The sequence below is a fragment of the Neopelma chrysocephalum genome, unplaced genomic scaffold (assembly GCF_003984885.1).
Source record: "Neopelma chrysocephalum unplaced genomic scaffold, ASM398488v2 Primary Assembly neopelma1_79, whole genome shotgun sequence".
Classification (NCBI taxonomy): Eukaryota; Metazoa; Chordata; class Aves; order Passeriformes; family Pipridae; genus Neopelma; species Neopelma chrysocephalum.
The window spans coordinates 287620-302728 of record NW_020897740.1 but is presented as its reverse complement, the minus strand read 5'-3'; the positions used below and the strand labels follow the sequence as shown (position 1 = coordinate 302728).

The window sequence follows — 15109 nt, the reverse complement described above, 5'->3', positions numbered from 1 at the left end:
TAAAAACCTCTGTAAAAACAAAGGTCAGAGGAAAATTTTGTATATATCTGCCCCTCGAATTCCCCAAATATTTTTACCTCTTTTATGCCGTTGTCTTATCTTTTTCTGGCAGTTATTTTTGTTGTTGTTTCTGGTTGTATTTGGTTATTGTCACTGAAGCATGTCACATTTATTTTCCAGAGCAGAATTTTCAGCCCAGGATAATGTATGCAACCTATATGTAGGCCTTCTGATACTGGTTCTTGCTTTGGTTTTTGGTTTTTATTTTCTTACTTCCACAATGGTTTCTTTACAAGATTATGCTTCAAAACATGCTGCAATGTCACTTTTAGAAATATATCATCCTGTTTTCATTTATAAGGGTGCATGAGCTCAATACAACATTCTTCATTCTTCCATTCTGGAAGAACTAAAAAGCCAGTGCTTTTGGTTTCACAGAGTTTTTGTTTGCTTTCACAGAGGTTTATGTAAAACATTCCTTCAAGTCTAATCTGAAGGAGAGTGATATCTTTGAATTTTATTGTTCCCAAGCACATAAAGGATCTGACCCTTGTGAAATTCTATCTGAACTTGAGTTTAATCTGAATTTGCATCACCTCTATCCAGACTCCTTTTCTTTTTCTTTCCAGATATAATAGTACAAATTTTAAACGAAGTGAAATTCAACTCGCATTCAACCTAACATCAGTGCAGTGATCTGAAATGTTTGGGAAGCTCTTAGAATGATGAAACAAGCACAGCTTCACTTATACCTGTAAGCTGCAAGGTAACTTGGATACCAAGTAAAACAAGTTCACATTGCTTTTTTATTAAACCCACCCAAGAATGTGATTATGGACATGTTCTAAGGGCCCAGAATTCTTGCTGATGTCAGTGGAATTGGTTAATTTACATTGTTTAACAATCTGGCCCTCTGGCATTTTCTATCAAATACGGCTAGAGTAACAGCTGAGTAGCTACACACAACCTAATAGGTAGTGGATGTATGCAAAACAGTTGTACATTTTGTAATTTGAAAGTAAGAAACAAATTTTCCAGATAAGACTTAGTTTTTCATCTAGCACCAAAAGCACCTTCACCTGAAATTTAGATGCTGAAAATACTGAACTGTAATTTTCCTTAATACACAGAACTATTGCAGGCTGCACACACACAGACCTACCCAGCACTTGTGTCATGGCAAATCCCCTGGAGTGCTCATCAACAAGTGTTTCCCTCATCACCCAGGAACATGCTGAATTTCTCCTGCTGCACTGGCTCTGCTTGCAAAGACTGATTCAATTTTAAATAAATGAGGAATCCCAGCTCAGGGAGATAGCATCTCTCTCTCTTCACAGTAGTGGTAGAAACCAAAATCCCCTCAAGCTCTCAGACAGCTTGGAGCGACACTGATGATCTCTCCAAGTGAGTTCAGAGAAGGGTCAGGATTATGGTTAGGATAAGAGGTTTGGATCACCTCTCCTACGAAGGCAGGCTGAGAGAGCTGGGGTTGTTCAGCCTGGAGAAGAGAAGGCATCAGGGAGACCTTATGGCAGCCTTCCATTACCTAAATGTAGCCTAGAAGAGAGCTGGAGAGGGACTTTTTACAAGGTTAGGTAGTGATAGGAGAAGGGGAAATGACTTCAGACTGAAAAAGGTCAGGTTTACATTAGATATTAGGAAGGAATTCTTGACTGTGAGGATGGAGACAGTACAACAGGTTGCCCAGAGAAGCTGCGGATGCACCACCCCTGGTAGTGTTCAAGGCCAGGTTGGATGGGCAACCTGGTCTAACAGAAGGTGTCATTCTTGATTCTTCAATTCATCAGACTTTTCTGTTCATTTCTTTGTTTGGAGCAGGGAGGGGTTGGCCAGCTTTCACAGCTGTGCACCCTGAACACCCAGAGACACCTTTCCCTCCATCATTTCTGAGTAAGGCATTACTAAGTAAACCCTTCGTTTCCTTTCTGCTGGGCAGGTTCAACAGCTCCCTAAAATCAACATGCTGGTTTTTACAAGCCCCAGTCTTAGCCCTTTAAGACATATTTACAAATCCAGACAGTGCTATTCAAGCCAACACAAGTATCAGAAAGGCTATGGCTGTGTTAGCACAGCACCCGCTGATGGCTCAGCTGGGCTGTGTGTGCCCGGGGAGGTTGTTGTTCTACCACAGCCAAGCTCCCTCTGGTGCTCCATCCAGCCATCCAAGCAATGCAAACTGGCTCTCCCTCTGCATCATCCCTGCATCACAGCTCTAAGCCCACTTGAGGATCTAATCTTAGTTTTTCCATGGCTAGAACAGGCTTATTTGCCTCCAGACAAGGCAACAAGATAACCGGAGCTTTTGTTCTTTTTTGGGGATCCCAATCCAGCCATAAACATCTTTCTCATACTCCTATTGCCCCCTAAAATTCGTTCCATGTGTGTGCTGAAGCTCTTTGTCTCTGCTTCCACAATCACACCAAAATAATGTGGTCATTTCCCAAATGCCAGCCACCGCCATCTTCTCAGTAGGAAAAAAGGATCTTTGATCTGAGCTATTTAATTCATCCTGCGCTACACCTACTACTACTGTTAAAAAACATAACACATTGGAGGTAGATTGTGCTATATTTCATGCACATTCATTGCTGGCGCTAAGGGACATACCCATCTGTTATTTGCTCTCAGCTTTGCTTACTGATAAAACAGGAAAGACAGCTTGCTGATGAGCTCTTTGAAGCAAAAGGCTCCTCTCTTTTTTACAATTAAAGTCTATAAATCATTTTTTCAGTAGACAGTATGCAGCCTACCTCAAATCAAAATTACTTCTACTAAATTAAAACTAAATACTCTGTACATTTTTTATTTTATCATGTGACTTTGAGTGATGAAATCTTACAGCAGCACGACTTTCTTTAAATTATATTGGACTTTTTCCCAGCACAATCTGCCTTTCTGTTACCTGGATTTCAAACACATGCTCTAGTATGTTTTTCAGCTATGTGGTCACATAAAAATATGTGAGGGGGTTAGTGCAGGAGAGCACAGCTGTCTGTAGGACGGAGGCTTTGACAGATACTGTCCTTTCAGGGGTCCTCTCTGCTCATCATGGCCATCACAGATTCCAAGAACTTCCCAGTACTGAAGGCAGACATGCCAGGAATGTGTCACGACCCACCAGCAGGGGACGTGATGTTTGTTATAAATTCTCTCCAGGCTGAACAAAGACACCAGACACGTCAGGAACTCTTATGTTTTACTGTACAGCACTTCAAGTTCTCAACTCCCACCACAAACTCCTCAAAGGTGCTGGCACACAAGCCACAGCACACCTCCACAATCTCCCCCCTCCCAAAACAGTGTTCCATACAGAGTACAAAGAATATGATACCAGTGCTTTGGCCAGACAAAGCAAGGGAAGAAGACAAACAATCTCACCAGTCCTTAGATCCCACATTTGTCCTGCCATATGGATGGTCCATAGCTGGTGTTGCAAGACAAAGAAAGCTAAGAGACAAAGAGGAAAGGAGAGGAGAAAGAGAGGAAAAGAGGGAGCAAGGGGGCCCAATCCGTGTCCTTTTATAGTTAACCTGGTGCACACCTCTTGTGTAAATTATACTGTCACCACTTTGTTCACACCTGCACAGCCAGCCCTTCTCCAGGAAGCAGGGGAGGAAAAGTGGGGAGGTGGAACTGAGCACAAGTCTCACCGCAGAGCAGGAAGTCGGCTCAGAACTGCACTCTCCCACCTCTGTGTCTCCAATCACATCTTCCTGTCATAACAGTAAGAACATTTGAGACAAAACATGCTTAGATCTGGTCTTCTACAGAGTGACCTTAGCCGTGTGACCTCAGAGTGACTCCTCCAGCGCTTACTCCATCTTTAGAGCTATAGGAAGTCATCCACCACTCATGCTCTCTCAACACATCCAGGGCTACTGGGACAGAGAAGGTCCTGTCTGGCTAGGCCCTTTCAGGGGCCTTGGCTCTTGTCATGAGGACCAGACACTTTTATCAGTTCATTCCTAGGCATCCTGCTTTCCCATGCCATGACCTTTTTTCCTCCAATGCATGACCTTTCCCATGGCAAATTTCTGTGCATATCTCTGCTGTGCAGAGAACAAACATAAAGGTGTAAAATTTATGCCCAGAATACACCTCAGGAAAACAACAACAACAAACACCATAAAAAACACTCTTGTTTTTGTTCTCCTTTCACTCTGCACATGCTCAGACACCTCTGTTACCTCACACTTTTTCAAAAAGGGAATATCCAAAGATTTCAGCATCTAAACAGGGATGGATGGCTTTCATATCCAGGAACTCATCATCAGGGATAAAGCACAGCTTTTGTATGGTTGAATTGTGTTTCCAGTGGAGAATCAGTTCCTGCTTTTTCTCACTCAGAGCAATCACCACTTTGCCAACCCCCATCAATCAGCGCATCAGTTTAGATTTAATCCCAAAAATATTAAAAGTCCCCCTTGAAAGTTTCCAGTTTTGCCAAACAGACACATAACCTGGCAGCAACCCATCTAACACATGGTAGCTGTACCACCTTTCATGCCCTGTCAGTGGGCCTCTGGCCAGGCACTGGGGTCCTCTTCACTCAGCACAGGAACACTTGGCAGTGACATCTCTGAGGAACAGGAACTACTCAATGGAAAGGGACACCAGTGACAGATGATATACACTTTCTCTTGATATATATGTCAAAGCAACACTTAAAGCTTTTTGATGGAAAGTTAATTTTCTGACAATACGATGCCTGCTGGTATTATACAGCCAGGAATGATTCACAGTCAATGAGTTCTGAGCTTTCCAGATTTAGATGCATTATCCAATGACGTGCAACAGCAGCATCCTCTGTGTGCTTCTCACAATACCTGAAAACAAGCCATTGTTCTGGTAAGGTAATTTCTACTACTTGAACCAATTAAACCTCTTAAAGAGAAAACAATAGGTCACCCACTAGCACAGAAAATTCAACAATCTACAAAATGGGAGCAAAATTTGAGGAGGAGTGTTGACTGGCAAATTCCTACTGCTCTGGGAGGTTGGAGGTCTTAGTGAGTTGAGTCACTGTGCCACAGGCAACACCTTAAAATATCCTAGGAGAACACTCAGGGAAGAACATCAAAACTCCCTGTTTGTATTGCTATTCTACCTTTCCTATACCAACAAGCCTTCAGAGAAGGCTGATGAGTGCTGTGTTACTAGCATGGTTTAACCCCAGCCAGCAACTAAGTACTGCACAGATGCTCACTCACTCCCTCTTCCCCACTATAGGATAGGGAAGAGAATCTGAAAAAGAGTAAAAAAACTCATGGAGTTGAGCTAAGAACAGTTTAATATTTAAAACTAAACAAATATAATAAATAATAATAACAACAAAAACAATAATAGTAATGAGGGGGGGAAAGAAGAGAAATGAGTAAAACCCAGGGCAGACAATTGCTCATCCCAACACAATTGCTGACCAGTACCCAGCCCATTCACAAATAGTGATTGGCCTCTTTCTGGGTAACTCTCTCCATTTATATACTGGGCATGACATTCCTTGGGATGACACATCCCTTTGGCCTGTTCAATTCAGCTGTCCCAGCCATGCTCCCTCCCAGCTTCTTCTGCACCTACCTCCTTGTTGGCAAAGCACGGGACACTGAAAAGTCTTTGACTTAGGGCAAGCACTACTGAGCGACAACCAAAACATCAGTGTGTTATCTGTGTTATTCTCATACTAAATCCTAACCACAGCACTGTAGCAGCTGTTAAGATGAACCCAAACTCTATCCCAGCCAGAACCAGGACACTTACTAACACTAGGTGAGTGTTTTGAGATTCTAGAAGGGAAGTGCAAGTCTCACAAGCAGTGAGAGGTTTGGGCCACAGAAGGTTGGCCACCAGAGAAGCTGAGCAAGCACAGCCCCTAGCACAAGCCAGGCAGCTGCAGTCTACCACTGAGCTCTACTGTACCTCATGGAGGGGCAGGCATCACAGCTGCAGTGCACAGGTCCACCTGGTTGATGTTTAAAAAGTTTATTTAAGTTGGAAAGCAACGGAAAGCAAATGTCATGCCAAGTTCAATCGCCCCCTTGTGTGCCTCTGGCTATAGCACTTGTTCTGCCTGAAACACACTGTACCAGCTGGGCTCAGCTGGACTTTGGGGGATACACTGGTATGTACAAAGTCAGGGTAACCTCACAGTGCAAAAATCTCAACTGTGTAACTGCTTTGCTTGCAGCAATCACTGTTATCTCATCTGTAAGCATATCTGTCATTGTTGCAGCTGAACACAATTACATAGCAATTTGTCTACACTTTGAAAAAAATGTGTAGTTTGCAACGGTGTGACCTCACTGTCCCGGAGTGCCTTGGCTCCATTGTTCTCCTCCACAGAGCATGTCTGACACATGTTTGGGCTCTTTTATTTCCTCTTGAGCAGAACAAAAAGAGCATATAACAAAATCTCTGCCAGTCCTGAGGACCTTACTCTACTCAGGCAAACTTGCTATCAGAACTCAACTGGTATTGCCTCTGTTCAGAGGGACAGGTCTGTTTTTTCCTTAGGCACTGACTTTCACCTGGGAGCACTGGAAGAACAGCATGGATACGCATGATCATCACAAAGACTGTCACCATTGACCAGGAGGTCTCCTTTCCTGCTCCAGGCAGTAGAGAGCATCCTCTGGAGCCTGTTGTTGTCCACAGTACACAGCTCCTCTCCCTGGAGGCAGGAAGGGCCTCTCTTGCAGTCCTGCAGCATTTCCAAGGCACTAGAACAGAAAAAGGGTGTCAGGTCATGAAACCTTCTGTCATGTGGGAAGGGAAACCTCCTCTGCCCTTTCCCTTGTTTAAGAAAGTTAAAGAGGGGAAAGAAGGAAAGTCACACACAATAGAAGTGAAAAAATGTTGATAAATGTAGACAGGAATACCTATGCTTGTGCCTTATTTATGATAGATTAACAAACAGTTTTCATCTCTGGTCATCTAATACATCAAATGTTGAAATATACCTATATGCATGTCTACATACACATATGTATATAATGTGGTATCATTAGTTACATTTTTAGCCTGGTTTTATGCCAAGAGCCCTCTAGGAGAAACACTAGGCATTTTATGGGTAGTCTGAACTTTTAATTTCTACCTTTAAAACAAGGTCTATGGATTATTTATCCATTCTCTTCAAGTGTGAACACATTCTGTCATTCATTATTGTACAAACTTCCTTAGGGACTATATAATGCAATTAGACTCCCTTCTGTCACCTTCCTTCCAGGCCTGGAGATACTGTACTATCCAATCTTCTCATACATAACACATTCATTTAATTCCCTGCGGTAAACTCACTTCTTGCCCTTCTGTGCACTTCTTACAATATTTAAATAACATCTTCAAACTATTGTTATGAGACTAGCCCACAAAGCAGCACACAGAAATTAGTCCAGTTTTTGGAACTGCTGTAGAGATGGCTTTTCTTTGACTCATAATATTGTTTTTCTTGGTCTTCCGGCAGCTCAGTCCTTTGAGAAAAGGAGCCTTAAAAGCGAGCCATTTCTAAAAGGGAGCTACAGCTTGCTGCTTTCTCTGGTGGATTTCAGTCATTTTCAGGGCTGTACAGAGTATCCTGGGTTATATGATTTCCTTTTGCTCAAGCGTGTCAACAGCATCTCAGCTCTGTTCTGGTAGTGTTACGCTCAGCATACAAACAGTGCAAGCAATGAATTTCAAAACAGATATGCTGGGAGCTAAAGAGAATGCTCTTAGTATTCAAAGCGTTGTCACAGAGTGCTAAAACGTTGAATACCTACCAGAAAGAATGAAACATCTGCTTAGGAATGGAAGATTATAATTTGTAACAGCAAGACTTTCTGTTGGGGAAAAAAAAACAATCAACAAACCAAACCAAACAAAAAAACAACCAAACAAAAAAACCAAAACAAAAAAACAAACCTGAGGGAACAAAATATCAATCCCTCATCAAGCAACCCTCTGGAGAAATCAGCTATCTCCTTACAAGAGATACTACTTAGCAGTGAAGCATTCTCCACTTTTCTTTCTCAAATTAATTCTGTGCTGTGATTACCTTATGCTTCTTACACTTGCCAGTGCCTAACTATATTTAGTCTGCTTCCAAACCCTGTCAAGTTTACCTATTTTCCCTATTGTTAAATAGACTAGTCTGTGCAGTTTCTTTCCTCTGCACAATAATGAGTAGACTGGTGTGTGTCACTCCAGTACTGTCATTAACAGCAGATTGGAACGAGGCCATGCCTTGCTGGAGCAAAGCCAGATCAGGGAAGTGTCTTAATAAATGCCAGTGCTTGTTTGAGAGAATTCCCCAAGCAAAGCAAGCCAGAAAAAATCCAGCAAAGTAAGTTTTTATTGATTTGGTTTCTCAAACATAGAATATTAATTTTTATTAATTTTTATTAGCTTTATTAATTTAAGATTAATTTCTTTAAACATCATGATTTTGGTGAGAGGGGTTTTGAGAAGTATGAGTGGTTTCCAGCCAGATGGAGTAATCCTCAGGAATGTAGGGTCTGTCCTGAAAACACCTTTGTTGTTGAGAGCCCAGAAATTACTAAATGATTCATAGCCTAGGACCAGATCCCACTTGCAGGATGCCACATGTAAGGGAATCCATGAACTTCTCAAGAAGTTTTCTTTTTCTGTAGTTTTTTTGGGGGGGGAAAGTGTCCCTAGTTTTTTTCATCAGAAGTTTAACATACATCTTCTTTTTTTTTTTCCATAAATAAATAAATGAATAAATATCTCCAAAGCTCCAGGGTTTCTGAATATCTCAAGACTATGAAAAGAACTCTCTGCTTTCTACTTGCCCTTCTCTACAATATTGACTTCTTTAGAGAGCTCATAGTAAGTAGGAAATGTAGGTCTACACAATGCTACGCTCAGGGTGAGCATGTCCTTTAAAATTAGATTGCTTTTGTTTCCCTACAAGTAGAGGAAAACCACAGTAATAATTGTGCAATGTCACCTGCTCTTATGTATTTCTCACATTTGTTTCTCTTTTGATGGAATACACTGTATTTCAAATTTTCCACTGGAGTCATCAGCAACACTGGACAGTCTCATAAAATGTGAATTAGGGACCTTGAAGAGCAAGCTTGGATTTAATGGTGGGTTTAATGGTCTAGCTAGTGTGGTTCTCTGAATAACCTGAGTGTCATTAAAACTCGCCTGGGTGAAACGACACGAAGATCCAAACCAGATGAATCGGCACCACACCTGCAAAATGTTGAACTCCGGTCCTCAACTAGTGTAGTGTAGGGCAACTGTAGGGAAGACGTATGAGGCAATTCTTCTATAGTAATTTGGATGACATACTCTCTCCCTCAGAAATAACTTAGGCATTCTTCTGTCCAAGCCCCCAGTACGTTCTGCTGAGTCAGCATTTAGCTGGCTCTTGATTTCAATGCTATAAATCTTTAACAACTGGTGATAAAATATATACTTTTTCTTGCTGAGGAGCACCAGAAGTTTAAGTTCTACATTTCTCTATGCCTGGTCATTACAGTAGTGCCTTGAGACAAAAGTAATTCATTGTTCCTCATCAAAACTTTTCCATAAAAAAATTCACCATTTATATACACAAACATACATGCGTCTCTGTTCAAAAAAAAAAAAAGCTTTTAAACAAACCAAAAATTCAAGAGATGTGAAAATCTGCGTTATACTGTGGTGAGAGGGGTCGTGCTGACAGGCATATTTACAAATAAAACTATGGTCTCTTTCGGTTTTAAGATCCAAACTCTCCCTAACTATTCCATGAGCAGTAGCACCTTTTTAAGACAACTAAGGAATCACTTAGGTTGTAAAAGACCTCTAAAACCATTGAGTTCAACCATTAACCCACTACTGATGTTTTCAAGTTTGTTTTTAACCGTCACATCTATACATCCTTTAAATACCTCCAGAGATGGTGACTCAACCACTTTCCTGGGCAGCCTGTTCCAATACTTGACAACCCTTTCAATGAAGAATTTTTTCCTAATATCCAACCTAAACCTGCCCTGGTGCAACTTGAGGCCATTTCCTCTTGTCCTATTGCGTGTTATGTGGGAGAAGGTGAGGAGGATCACCAAACGGACTGGGAACGATTCAAAGCCTGGCCAGACCTATATGGGGCCTGAAAGGACTTCAAATCCACGGACTTTCCTGTTATTTCCCCAGTTTTATACCACATTTTAATGTACCCCCATGTTAAGCCCTATGGTTTATACTGTTCAGGGCTTGCCTGGACTTGCCCTCAGATTTTTCCCTCCAAAAGTTGTTTACTCCCTTATCCTCTCCTGGTTTTCCCGCTCATCTCTCACTGATTGGCTGGTGGTTGCCACAGTGCAGAGTGAGCTCCCATCGGTCCTTTCCCCTGGATACTCCAAAGTTCCACCCATCTTTTCCCTCTCCCCCAATCCTATTCTGCCCCGAGTTGTCAATCCTATGCTCCACCCCAGTTATTGAACCTCCCCTTACCCAAACCCTATTTAAGTCTGTGTCTCTCCTAATAAACTGGCATTGCACCTTGACCTTCTGCTGTGTCAGAACCCTTTTGTGCAATGTCACGTCCCCATCCCCTTTCCCTTGCGGGCCGTGGCAAGAAGGTTGCTCATACATACCAAATTCTAAAAATAAATTTTTATTTTTCTATTATCCTGAGTCTGATAGGAGCTTTAGTTGCTATTTCTGACATTTTAATCCTCTTATTTGCTGGCTGCGTGCGTGTTGGCATGCCATGCAGCAGGAGAGGTTTGCTTTCTCTTTGAGCACTGCAAACACTGCCTAAATGTTCAGGGACCTTAAGTGGTAATAATGTCTAGCATCCCCAGCTCCCTGTCCTGCTAACACACTCAGTATCAGCCTTTAAGCCAGATTCCAGGCTGGACCTAACAACCTATAGAGGTCCCTTTCAAACCTTTTTTTTTTTTTATGTGATTCTGGTATGTAAATATAAAAGCCCTACAAAGAAATGGAGCAACATAGGAATAAACAGGCAGTGGTATAAAGAAAAGGAAGAAACCAGGGCAGTGTTAATTCTGAGATGAATTTCTCTGCCACTTGAGATGGTTTATTATTTCATAAACATCACTAGGGAAATGTCCAGTTCCTGAGGCTCAGTTATAAAATGCACTGACACTGAAAGTCAAGTCCTCTAGAACAACATCCTTCCCCCTTGTGAAAGACTGGACTGTTAATGGTTAATGATCCAAGCAATCAACCACCACTTGCAGTAACTACCCAAGTGGGTGTTTGAACCCATCACTGGAGGCTACAGCTGGGGATTGAACAAGATAAGGGAAGAGGCTCATAAGAGGCAAATCCTTCAAAGTGGGATAAGTGCTTTTTATCATGCCTAAGTCCTTACACAAGTGGCTCAGCTGTGAAAACTCCCCTCCAGAGAAGTACCTGGACATTCACATGTAGCCTGAAGATATTCATCCATCAAAGACTCCCAAAGTGTCCAGTGATCCAAAGTATTACATCATCCAGTGCAAAACTCCCCATCCTAGAGGAGGTACTTGGGCATTCCCACCTGAACCTGAGCATATATAACTCGTGGAATTTTGTGTTTCATGGGCTTCCCCTACTACCTGACAGATCAAGAGTGTGACCATCATCTTGACAAGACTGGGACCCTCATCACCAAGATCACAAGAAGAGGACCAACAGGATGCTGTTGGAATCCACAGAGTGGGGATATTTTTCTACTTAATCTGTTTCTCTGTCACTCTCTTTCTCTCCCCCCGCTCTTTTTCCTATTTCTTTCTATCTCTCTCTACCTCACATTTATTGTTAATAAAAATCCATACTATTGACTTGGGCATACGGTGTCGTTTGCACCTTAATTCGGGAGAGACATCTCCCTAATAATTTTAATAACCAGATTATAACACACCTCTCACAAAATATGCTCAGAGTTTTTATGGCATTTCACAGAAGGACAGCCAGCCCTGAGAGAACTGATTAATGTCACTCTCTGTTCAACAGGGTAGGTTAAAAGCTGGAATGAGGGCATCTAGCCTAGCAATACCAGCTATAATAGTAAGATGACTAATGAGATGAGTAATGAAGGATAACATGTCTTAAAATTCCACCTTTCCCAGAGATGAAAGGTTGACAGAGATAGTTGCATTTATACACTAATTTCTCCCATACAGGGACCAGATGGCTTTTAGACTTTATTTCATTGATTTCCTCTTTTTTTTTTTTAGGGTTTTTTAATTGACTTCCAGCAAGAGAACTCTCCTTTCATAGCAGCCACATGACTTATCTTTGCATAGTCCTACAACATTTCTTTCTTCCCTTTCACTTTCTTAATCTGTACACTTTTTTTGATAACTAGAAAGCCAGTTTTCCAAAGTTTAACTCTAGCAGCAGTGAAAGACAGAAACATTCTTTTGCTAACTTGGTTTGTCACTTATGTTAAACCCTTGCTCTGTCCAATATCACGTGTCTGAATCACACCTGGAAAAGCACTTAAGCCCATACTTATTAATAAGAGGCAGAAGTGGTTTTCTAACTTGGAATGCACTACTCAGCTGGGGACTGCATTTGCAAATTGCACATTTATCAGTGAATCTAAGTATTTTAGGAGGAACTGTCTGAACAGCACCCATGTGGTGCAGAAATTGTCATAGTACCGGAAAGGAAAGATACGGCAGGGTAATGATAATCACTATTATTAGTATTTTAATCAATGGAAATTATGAGTAACTAGTAATAATGTACCCCAGTGTTTTGATTTGAAAGGGTTTTTTTCCTGACATTAGGTGTTTGACAAAAGTTTGCACTATAAAGGGCAATATTTCAAGAAGGAAGGCAGGCTTAATACATGTTTCAAAGAGCTCTAAACATCAGTTATTTCAACAGGTCAGGCTCATCTAAGTATGATTTTGCTAGGTGTTGCGAGGTGGCATTGCTAGATCCCATGCCAGGAGGTCTCCTGCTCCCTGTTGAATCCATGACCAGTCCTTGCAGCAGTATTGATCGCACTCAGGTCTGCCACTAGGAGTCTCTCCAAGTGGAATTATAGCATTGGAAAAGCGAGATATTTCAGAGTCTTCTTTAGACTTTTCATCTACTGTGGTGAATAAGCAACTTTCAAGGAATTTAGCATCTCTGTCAGTGCCAGGCTCTCCTGTAAAAGAGAGGTTTCCGTATGCTGTTTTACAAGCCTTGCAGCAAAGATTGTAGCAACAAACAAGCTTGTTCCACAAGGAAACTCTGGCTTTTATATCCCCAGCTTCCCTCGGTTGAGAAGACAGCTTGCAAGACTGTAACATCTGCTGTCTTTAGAAACAGGACAATGATATTAACTCAACCATGTTGCATGGGCAAGGATACTCGCATCCATGGAAATGTTGAGATGGACCATAGCGAGTCAGCTGCCGAGTCACTTAGAAACTTTTGAGAGCCTTGCACATTGGGTCAGATACTCCTCTCCCCCCAGTCTTGTTTTGCTACCGTGGAAACCATGACAAATATGATCACGGTTTTTAATTCACAAAATGAGACAGTGTGTGGAGGGTTCCAGTTGCCTTTGCTAGGTGACTCAGAGTCTTCAGATCTCTGAACAAGAGGTCGTCTCTCAGTTTGGAAGAGTTTTTAATGTTTTCAATTTATTACTCTGAATTACTTTCAGTTGAATGACAGATACTCAGTTTAATGACAGATACTCAGTTTAATGACTTGAATTTATAGGCCTTCTGTTAATAACTCCCTCTGACTATGGAGTGCGAATGACAATGGTAAAGACACAGAGTAGTCTTATAGCAAAATAGCTTTTGAAAAATTGAAGTTGAATTTATGCTAATATAGCTATAAATAAAAGGGACTAGTCTATGACATCTTTACAGAGGAAAAATACCACAGCAAAGGTACTTCCTATGGCCTTTCTCCCACCTCTTTTTGTGATTATTCAAGGACTTCAACTTCATGCACTTCAGAGAAGTGCAGAGATGCCCAGTTGCCATGTCAGTATTGAAAAATGGTTTGAATTCACCATGAATGTAGTCTCTTTCTTGCCTGCACAATTTCTTTCCATTGGTATTGGTGGCCATGAGAGGCACAGTCCTGCTCCATGCACTGCCAGTGGGAAATGGGGACTACATACCTCATATGAGTGGAAGACGTGAACCCTCATGGGGACCAAGACCACATCTCTATTCCACACCTCCAGGAGCTATTTCTGTTTTCACTGGTGTAAGGTAGACTAAAAAGCACTGGTAGATACTTTAGAGAAAGGGAGTTTTCTCACAGTCCTTCCCTCCCTATTCCCCTCCACTTATGGGCATTGGCTAACATATCTGATAAATATACTAGAACAGTTTGGGTTGGAAGGGACCTTCTAAAGGTCATCTAGTCCAACTCCCCTGCAATGAGTAGGGACTCCTTCAGGATCAGCTTGCCCAGAGCCCAGTCCAGCCAGGCCTTGAATGGTTGCAGGGATGAGGCCTCTACCACGTCTCTGGGCAACTTATCGAGTGTTTCATTACTCTTAAAAAAATTTTCTTCCTTATACCTAATCTAAACAGAATCTGTTTTAATTTAACAGTTTTAAAAAGCATAAAGTTGCTGTAACCATGCCACTAAATCCTGGTCACAGGTGATACCCTTCATTTATGAAGAAAACTAATCAAACCTTCAGAACAACTACAACAGTTCTCTTTATTCTGGAGGAACTCTTCAAAGTCTGTCCCATCTTTCTTATAGGTCCTCTTTAAGCTTTTTTAAACTGAAATGTTACAATAAGGTTTCCCAAGAACCTTCTCTTCTCCAGGCCTGAACAACCCAAACTCTCTCAGCCTTTCCTCACAAGAGAGGTGCTCCCTCCCTCTGACTATTTTTGTGTAGAAAGAAGAAAGCAACCTCCTTATTAACAACTACTTTATTGCAGTTGACATTTATCCAGTGCTTAGACCTCACACCTATCTGTCTCTGCTTCAGCACTGTTCACCTTCTTTTGGAGAGAAAACCTTTCCCTTGTACTACCCTTTCCAACTTGCAGATGGAGCTTTGACTGCAGCTGAACTTAGGAAAGTCTCTGTTACCCATTAACTTGTTCTTTCCATAGCAATATTGCAGTTCAACCATCAAAGTCTGACCCAGCTACAACATCAGGAAC

General features: G+C 41.7%; 1 long non-coding RNA gene across 1 annotated transcript; it reads right to left on the bottom strand.

Annotated features, from left to right (window-relative positions):
• Positions 1–4614: 4614 nt before the first annotated feature.
• On the bottom strand, positions 4615–14397 carry LOC113970771. The gene is made up of 3 exons (XR_003535329.1): positions 14099–14397; positions 6546–6737; positions 4615–4903 (listed from the first exon to the last, which is right to left on the bottom strand). It is a non-coding gene; the product is annotated as an uncharacterized LOC113970771 (long non-coding RNA).
• Between the last annotated feature and the right edge of the window lie 712 nt (positions 14398–15109).